Here is a 9,498-nt window from a genome sequence, read left to right on the forward strand (position 1 = left end):
AAAACACTTTTTTTCAAAATTAGCTTGATTCATTAACGGAATTTCCATCTAGAACAACTCAATTATTCCTACCCCGCTCAACCCTTGCAATACCACTTTTGTAGAATGATTTATCTTTTGCCTCAAAATAGGCCTCAATTTCAGCGATAACCTCTTCTTTCGAGCGAAATTTTATATCGGCGAGCAGCCGATAGTCGGCAAGTCTGGCGAATACGGTAGATATGGGAGCAATTCGAAGTTCGATTCATGTAGCTTTGCCATGTTTTGATTGACTTATGACACCGTGAGTTTTCTTTCTTTTGAACAGTGAGCAAACGTGGTAGCCACTTTCTTACAATCAAATGTTCATGCAATATAAAGCCAACACGTTCTTCATCACTTTCTGATCATTCAAAACAATTTTGTGGATTTTTTTGAGATTTTGTTTTCTGGTGTTACCCATTTGGACATCTAATGCGTTGTGCATCATCGGTGTCTCTACGACCACGTTTGAAGTCAGAAAACCATCGTTTTATTGTTGTTTCTGATGGAGCGGAGTCCATTAGCCATTGCTTCGCTTCAACTGTATTTTTTTCCATCAAGAAGCAGTGTAAAAGTAAAACACGAACTTCTTTTTGATCCATTGAAAATAATTAGTTTTGAAAATAACAATAACTCACGAACTAATGAATAGAATATTATGAAATTTTAACAGTTGTCTCTTTAAGGTTAGTACTAACTGAAAAAGAGGTGAATGCAATAAATCTAGTGCCATCTATGTATTAGGCTTGGACTTTTCTATAAATTCCCTCTTCCCGCTTTTATTTAAATCACGGTACAGAGTTAAATTTGTAATAATTTATGTAACTTCTCTATGCTACATGGGTTACTCTGAAGTACTTAAAAGTCTATCTTACGTTGAGGATAAGTAATATATTAAATTTTTTTCCTGGCCTCCAGGGAGTGCGGAGGTTGCCATCGGGTTTTTAATAAACTGCATATACCGACACAACCTGCCAACCTCCATTCAAGCTCGTCACTAAAAGTCAAAAAAATTCAAAAATTCCCTTTGTCCTAATGTACACATAAGAATACCGAACAAACACATTATTCAGGGAATGCAGAAGGTTATGCATGTAGCGTTACCGGTGCTCACTCTCATTGAACTTGTCATTATTAGTTCTTGAAGTGACGTAATTCTAGAGTGTTTTTTACTATTTTTTGTTCACAAACAACTTTTTTCTTTATAATCTTTATTCCTTGTTTCTTTTCTATTTTCTTCCTTCTAACCTACCTTTCATGTTTGATTAAAAAAGCTGACTATTTTGACACATTCCTCTTCATTTCCACGCTCCTCATCTTTAATTAGTTTACGTATTCTATATTTTGCACACATACACAAACACTCGGCATATGCATACTGATAATGATGACAGATAAGGAGTAGAAACAATAGAGTTTAATAAAACGATTCCCCAGCGCTGTTTACTTATGGGCTGCTGCCGCTAGTTAAATGGAGCCCACATTCACCGACGTTATCGTAGTCCCTGTCTGTTGCCCGGGAGATACCCAAAATTGAGTAAAACTTCAGGCCGTAAAAACCAACTGTCTTCTTTTGGTTACATACATGTTTACACAATACATCGGTTTGTGCGTGTTTGCGCTTGGCTGTATCGACACAATGTTGCCATTAATATTTGTGCATACACATTTTTACAACACATCCACGTTGCTTTTAAGTTATTTTAATAAAAATTCTAATTTTTCTAAGTTTATTTTAATAGTAAGTTTTAATGATTTCGAAATGCACTGTTTGCCAGTACTTTGTGGTGAGAGAGCAATCAGCTGACACGTTTTTACAGAACAATCTAAAATTTTCCATTTACCCACGTACAGGATCTTCGATACTACGGAACGGAACGGTGGTGATTTTTCATCTACATGGGGCTCTCATTCGTTTATTCGTGTCAGCTGACACAGAACGTACGTTTACGTTGGTGAGTGTGAGCACCATAATCACAAACATCAGCCAACACTTTTTCAAACCTTCTTATATAACCCAAACTCATCTTTCGCAGCGTGCTTTGAGTAAATTTAAGTGATGTTTTCTCTTTTGAAAAAAGGCAACAATGATTGAGGCAATTTGATTGGCTGCCGGCTTCTAATATTTAGAATATACACATGTACATATATACATGCATAGAATATATGCATATACAATACAGAATATACACATATACGTACAAAACAAATTGTAGTTTACACTCAATTTCTATCAAACACGCAGTGGAAGCAATTGATAATTCTCTCAATCGAATACCTGCAAATCCTAGGACCGTTGATGGTGTAGACGTATCATAAGTACGCACCAACGACTCAAATGGACGGGGTAAGTTTGTTCGGTGTTAAGAGTCACAAAGTAGTTAAATGTAAGTAAATACATGTAAACATGTACTTATATGTATACCCAATTGCCAAATTATAAAACACCTAATGACAAAGGTTGACTAATTATTTATTTATATTTTAAATTATTTCTACACATTTGTTTCATTCTACAACAAATATGTATTATAATTATCCAAGTTTCAAACTTTGTACAAAATGTATAAAAATTAAACAAGTTTTCATCAAAATTTCAAGCATTTTCATGTTAATTAAAAAATAATAAATACATCTTTGAAATGGAGCATTAGTACCACTTCAAATTTAAATTAGAATGGGATGGGCTGACCAAAATGTGAGGAAATTTTGATGATTTGTCGAATTTTTATAAATATTATACACAGAAATCAGTATAATTATGTCACTCACTTTATATGCGTAAAAACACATGGACATTTTGACCAGTTTTGGCTATTTCACATCCACTATATTTATTTAGTGTTATATAAGAGATTAACAAATTATACAACAAAAACTTGACATAAATAGTAGGTTAAAACTTTTTTTATGGAAGATTATGCCTAGCACCCTCAGCAAAAAAATTTAAAAAATCAACGGTATTTTAGAGTCAGTTGCAATTCGCACAAAAAATTGAATGGGCGACATAACTGCATACCAAAGCTATTCCTAGAATTCGGATAAAAAATTTGATGAAATTTTAGTGAAAATTTGCAAAGTTCATGCACAATTTTTGCACAAAGTTTGTAAAAATGATTTATATGGTTTTTTGTTGTACATATTTATAAAGAGAGATACTTTTCCATAAAATATTAATAAATAAAAGTAAAATAGGCCTCCAATTTGTGGTTTGATGTTGTCATACAGATGGATTGGCCTACAGTTTTATGCCGGCTCTGAACGACTTATGCTTCTTATTATGGCAAAATGTACTCTTGCTTCCGGAGGCAGCCACTAGGAATAAAATGTTCTGTAATTTGATGGCTCAGCTACGGCGGTCACACGCTACAATTAAATTGGGGTTGAAAGAGACTATTACTAAATACTTATTAACTAATCTACTTAAAATTAAATTGCTGAATTTTTGGCATTGTAGAAAAAATAAAGACTAAAGACTAAAGACTAAACCATCATTTACCTTCATACATTCAACTCTGAGTGGACTGGTGGCATGACGTCGAAAAAGTGTGTGGATGAAAATGACAATATGTACATAGTCTAGTAGCCATTTGTGTTGCTGGACAGGGTTCGTAAGCGTGCGCAGTTAATTTAGAAGGCGTTGAAAGTACAAGCATATAAAACTGACAAGTGTCAGTGACAAGTGTCAAAGTGAGGGAATTGCATTTACTGTAGTTAACGAGCAGAGCCTTCGTCTCCAAGCAGCGAATCAATACAGCAGGGCCAAATTATGTATAAGTACATAGTTATGTGAACTGAACAGGGTATAAAGAAAGTAAAATGAAAGAGTAAATAGGCAACAAGAATAATAGTAGGGCGAAAGTAAATGAAATCAACAAATCTTCAATTCTAACATTTTTGAAATTTGTCGATTTGTCCACATTGAATAGTTCGTTTGCGAATTAATAGTGTTTTTTTTGATATGTATGCGTGACAGCATTTGATATTGTGTGAAGTCATATAACTTTAGTACTTTGAAAGATATTTTTATAAACTTTTGTAGAACTTTTCAAGCTTTGACGGTCTCCTGCCCATCGTTGTCCAGTCAATGACTAGTGTATTGGGCCGCAAATGTTTATTTTCAAACTGTGCAAAGAAATTTTTTATTATTACTCGCGAGGTGAACTGTTATGTGAAATATTGCAATGCGCCACTTAAAAATATAGTTGTGTTTAATAAAAAAATATATTTGTATGGTATCATAGCAGGTAATGCAAACCTCTGGAGCACACGCTGCCCTCTAATACAGCCCTATGCACAATATTAGGCATTCTTGTATTGCATTCCGATTATATCAGAATTTAAATTCAACTAAAAAAATTCAGTAATTGATCAGAGTTAGTCCCTTCAAACAAGTTTATACAATAACAAATTTCGCCAACTTTATTAAGAGTTGTCATTCCTCTCTGTCAGTTAATTAGACAACTTTGATCACTGCTACCAGGAGTATTGCCTCCGTCCATTGTGATAATGAGAATAACCGCATCAAACCCTGATTATCGATGTGTTTCAAACAATGATTCTTTAGCACACAATCACATTCACACTATTGACATTGTCAACAATCATCGTCATAGGCGTAGTCATCGTCATCGTCACCGTCATCGCCAAATCGACTGCTCGCGAGCTGATGCAAATACTGATAATAGCATATGCTAACAAGATTCCTTAATTAAAAATCGATTTTCATGATTAATCACAACCCGTTGGCACCTGTTAGCTTCTGGAAATGTGTTCAACAAGGAGTAACTAACCACACACTCAGCACGCGAAAGGCAAACAGCTTTGCTTGGAAGGTTCCGTCTGCATGAGTGCTTTTAGACACTCGGTGGTATTTTGTGGTAGAGTCGTTCGTTGTCACGCTCGAGTGCACTTGATGGCATATACCTACACACATACTATATGCACGTATGAGTGGATTGAGCTTCTGGTTGTTGTTGATCATAGCGCTCGAGTTGACTCCATTGCGTTTACGTCATTTGAACTTCGCAGAATTATTTATAACTCCACTCTGTCCAATGCTTTACGCGCATAATGTGGGGATTGCCAATTCGAATCAGAAAGTGGATACATACATATACATGATGGATGAAGGATATCTAACAACCAAGTGACTTCAGAAGTTAGAATAAAGTTCAGTTTGAAAAGTATGAATTAGGTAATTATTATTCGTTATTTGATTAGTCGATTATAAAGGAGTAAAATATTCTAAGTTCGGCCGCCGTAGTCGAATGGCTGGGTACGTGACTACCATTCGGGTGTGCGTAGGTTCGAATCTCCGTGCATGAACATCAAATAATAGAAAATGTTTTTTCTAATATTGGTCGCCCCTTGGCGTTCGGAGCCGGCTTAACACGGCATCAAAACGTACACCACAAATACGAGGAGGGACTCGGCCAAGCACCTACCAGAAGTGGATGCGCCAAATAATTTTTTTTTTTTTTTATTTATTAAAATATTTTTAGTTACTAGTAATGACAAATTCCAACTCTGTTGGTTTCAGTGACTCAGAATAACATTCCAATGGACACACACACATGCATCAATAGGCATGCAATGTTATCCATTCAACTGTAAAAAAGAAACAACTCTTCTGTCACAATGACAACGTGTTAACTTGATCAAACTCGCTTTCTTGCACAAATTTACGCACGCAAACTTGTACATAAGTACCCAAGCACATACGTACCAGTACTCATATTTTGAACAGATATTTCAATACAATCAGTCTACCAGTTTTGACATTGGATTGTCTTTTGCGAACATGAAAACACTCTTAGTGAATAATTAATCTTTGCGAAAGATCTTCACCACTTCCACCATGACAAAAGAGCGATTCACTGCAAGCAACTTAATATGTGAGTATGCATACATTCCAACATTTGTGTACATCTACCTATGTTTGTTATTTGTAAATTACATTTGCAATTACCAAAGTCAAGCATTAAGTTTTGCTCTTACTTATAGTTCTAGGGCATTTACTTGTATATATAAATGCATTCGTGTTCGTACATACCTTATTTTGGGTAAGTGCATTTCACTGTACGATTTTAGCTTGATAAAATTTCTAAACAGTTTCATCAAATATTTTATGTAAATACCATAGCCATAGCTATTTTAATCTACTAAATAAAATACCTACGGATGTTCATGATACAAAGCAGAAAGGTACGACAAGTTTAAATATATTAATATATACAATATATATACAATATTAAAATAAGAGAGAAATGCCATAATAAAATAGATTTTATATGTATCAGTTTTAAGCCTATTCCGAACAGCAGAGTTTTTAGGAGGAGCTTTTTCAGGGCGAAATACACTCGAAGACTTGCCATTGCCCGCCAAGAGGCTACCAATATTAGAAAAAACGTTTTCTATTATTTGATGTTAATTTCCGGAGATTCGAACCGACACACACCCGTATGGAAGTCACGCACGAACTCATTCGCTACGGCGGCCAAATCAATTGACAATCTTTATTATTTTTGTGTAGAATCGTTCATGACATTTATTTTTTAACGATTTTTTCTTTCAAATGTTAGTCGCAACTGCACCGTAATTCGGTTATCCGTAAACATCAATTTCTAATGACTCGTCGGAGGGCTTCGACGGGTATCTCGTAAATAAACCTAGTAATATTGGCTCCCAAAGCCTCAATCGAAGTTGGTTTATTTACAAAGCATTTAGACTTTACATACCGCCACAAATAAAAGTCCAAAGGTGTGATATAACATTATTTTGGTGGGCAATCCACTGGTTCGAGACCAGTCTTGAACATCTTATGGGAACCAAATTCGTCGCTCGCAAACAAAACTATCCCAATTAAGTTTTTGCTATTTTCCACTTGTTTTGATAGAGTAGTGAATTGGTTGGTTGGTTGCCAACTTGCTTACCAGTTATTTACAGCATGACAATATCCAGTCTGTGCGGTTCAGGAATCTTATCAGCTTATTGACATCTAAGCCAGACAGCTGTTCCAGGCTCTCGAGCAGCGGTTTACCCAGGGTTAACATTCTGTCCTTCCATAGGGCATGGCATTCGCAGAGGAAATGGAAGATTGTTTCCTTTTTCTCCAGTTGTTTACAACTGTGACAGTATGTGTTGTGAGGGATGCCCATTTTGGCTGCTTGTTCTGCTACAGACCAAAAGCCAGGTATGACTGCCGTGAGTCTACAGGTGTCCCGTCGATTCATGTTTATCAATGTCGCCGATTGCTTGAGGTTGTAGGTGGGCCATAACGTTCTGCTAATTTTGAATTTTGTCTGGTCTCTCCATCTACAATCTGCGATTCGGAGGTATTTTAGGGAAATTGCACTCTTAACTGCATCTAGTGGTGTGAATACCGATTCTGCAAGAGCGATATTCATGGCAGATCCCCTTCTTGCCAGTTCGTCCGCTTTTTCATTACCTTCAATGATTCGATGTACCGGGACCCAGATTAACGTAACTTTATGGTTTTCGCTCAAGGTGGTGAGGCTATTTCTGCTTTGCTCCACTACTTTAGAGGCTGTTGTAGCTGAACCCAGTGGCTGGATTGCAGCTTGGCTATCCGAAAGAATAGCGATATTGCCCTTAAAAGAGGGATCTGAGATTAGTAGCCTACAAGCTTCCCCAATTGCCAGTACTTCCGCCTGAAAGACACTGCAAGTATTAGGGAGACGCAAAGATCTTTCAATTTCAATCCATTTTACTGCCATCTGTATAGACTGTAGTGTCGAACTTGTTTAGTGAGAATCTCTTATTCCATTCTTTCCGAGATGGAAAGACATTGACTGAATGTCACCGTCGGGACGATGTAGTCAGTCCTCTTCGAGGTATACTGGGTTTGTCGCAGTAATAGACTGGCATGGTCATGAGCTTTTTCCTTCCAGCGACCCCCTACATTTAACCTAAATGCACTCATTGTTGCCATCTTCTTGATATGTAGATCTACCGGGAATAACGTGTGTCAGAGCGTTCAGGGCCTCCCTAGGACATAGTGATCGCACCGACTGTTATTGCACAGGCTGATCTTTGTATTCTGCTAAGTAATTTGATGTTGTATTCTCTCTCTAGAGCTTTCCACCAAACTACCGAGCCATACGTTAAAATTGGTCGCATAACCGCCTTATACAACCATAATGTATACTTGGGTTGAAGACCCCATCGTTTACAGGCATATAAAGCGATTTCTTCTTTCTTTACCCGTTCTTCAATGTTTAATTTCCAGCTAAGTTTAGAGTCCAGAATTACCTCTAAGTACTTTGCATTGGGTGAAAGTGAGAGGGGTTTTCCGTTAATGCTTGGTAGAGTAAAAAGAGTAGTGAATTACAATAGATATTAAATAATTAAATAATATGAGTTCAATAGGCGCTGGATACAATTTGTCAGCATATCAAGTTTCTCCTGATGGCCGTGTCTACCAAATTGAATATGCTGGCAAAGACGTGGAAATAAGTGGAACGGTAATTGAATGCGTGGAAAGAACGGTATTGTACTGGCCGTGGAAAAGATTGTTGCCCGTGCATTGTATGAAGATAACACGGCTACCCTCATAATCAAGGTTTAATAAAAATATTGGTATTGCCATTGCTGGTCTGCTGGATATCGCGCCCCAAAGACCTTCCAATTTTCGATAACAATTTGAACGGACAATGCCACTGAAACAGTTAACAGAGAGTGGGTCAGCCTATGTACACGCATACACCCTGTACAATGCTGTACGCCCATTTGGATATTTTACATGTGCCGGCGGAAAAGCTGAACAGCAGGCAAAAACAGAAATGGTGAAATTAAAATTTGCTGAAATGAGCGTAGGCAGAATAATTTACCAAGAGCGCAATGAACTGAGAAATAAAGATTTCCATTTCGAAATCAGTTTGGTGAGTAAAGAAACGAAGGGGCTACATCGCTTGCATCCTAAACCAAGGTACGATCAGGCAGTTCAAGCGGGTCTAGCAGCTAAGAATGAAGATGACAGTGATAATGAGATATAATATGATTTATTAATATATTATATAATCTCAGTTTAGTAATAATCTATTGGATTTTGATAAAACTACATAAACATGCTTTTATTTATTCAAAAAACTACCTAAATGTCAAACCAAAGAAGATCACGGGTTCAATTGCATCAAAAAATTTGAAGAAATATGGACCGATGATTCCTCCAGTCCATAGGCTGCACCAAACGGTTGTTTTTACTGGATGTAATGTCTGTTCTTGAATGGCTTCGGGTTGCTCTTTAGCCCAAATATGACAATTTTGCTTATTAACGTAGCTATTAAGCCGAAAATGGGCCTCATCGCTGAACTCCATAAGTTGGCCTAAGCGCGTGTACGATTTGTAAACGCATGTACAGGCGTGAGACTTTCTATGATGAAATGTCAATGAATACTGAAAAAAAATTATGTATTTAAATTGACAGTAGTCACGCGTAATCTGTCAAAAACACTC

At 36.7% G+C, this 9,498-nt stretch overlaps 1 pseudogene; it reads left to right on the top strand.

The window, feature by feature from the left end:
- Nucleotides 1-8,399: 8,399 nt before the first annotated feature.
- On the top strand, nt 8,400-9,038 carry LOC128860985 (proteasome subunit alpha type-3-like; annotated as a pseudogene).
- Nucleotides 9,039-9,498: the final 460 nt, after the last annotated feature.

This window comes from Anastrepha ludens, chromosome 2 (assembly GCF_028408465.1).
Source record: "Anastrepha ludens isolate Willacy chromosome 2, idAnaLude1.1, whole genome shotgun sequence".
NCBI lineage: Eukaryota > Metazoa > Arthropoda > Insecta > Diptera > Tephritidae > Anastrepha > Anastrepha ludens.